The sequence below is a fragment of the Gavialis gangeticus genome, unplaced genomic scaffold, assembly GCF_001723915.1.
Source record: "Gavialis gangeticus isolate Ggan-Ray unplaced genomic scaffold, GavGan_comp1, whole genome shotgun sequence".
NCBI lineage: Eukaryota > Metazoa > Chordata > Crocodylia > Gavialidae > Gavialis > Gavialis gangeticus.
Window position 1 is genome coordinate 255,399,858 of NW_017729032.1, and position 776 is coordinate 255,400,633.

A 776-nucleotide genomic window follows, 5' to 3' on the forward strand; every position below is an offset into this window, starting at 1 on the left:
AACTTCACCCCTGCATTAATTTCTTAAAATTTAATTATCCAACTCATCAATACTGTCCAGTGAAGTCTCATGGGCATTGGCCTCCTTGTTCTTTTCTGTGTCTCGGAACGTTGCTCTATGCACCTTTTCACTATTTCGGACCCTATTTTGCTTTTGTGGTGTAGTCCTTTTTCGAAGGGATTCTGAAGTTGACCCCTGTAAAAGCAAGCAAAACAGTAAGGCTGCATTGATGATGATGATTTTCTTTTTGACAGGAAAGGATACGGAGGAATAACACTAAGAGGAATCACCTGGATAGAACTTTCCAAATCAATTAGCAGGAATAAGTAGCTCACATAATAAGAGGTCAGGGAATAGAAACACAACTGACTAAGGAACAAACTGCTTCAGGAAAAAGGCTGATGCTGTTTTCAGGATGTGAAAGTTGTATAGCTACATGAAGGACAATGTAAGCCTCATTGGAACACTGATTCATATGTATACTACTCACACAAAAGCTCTGCTAAACTGCTGGCTGGAGTAGAACTGATCAGTGAACCTGACTGATGCATGAACCCCTTGAATAAGCAACACTTCGAGAGTGGACTAGATGTGCACTCCTGTCAGGAGATGGGAGTGGGAGATGGCTGGAATAAACCAGTACCACACTGATAAGGTTGGAATGGGAATACTAGGTTCAGGAGACAGAACAAGCCCATGGTACAGGACAGCTCAAGATATTTAGGATATTGGTGGAGTGTAATACACCATTTGTTCTGATCACTGTATAAAAGGAG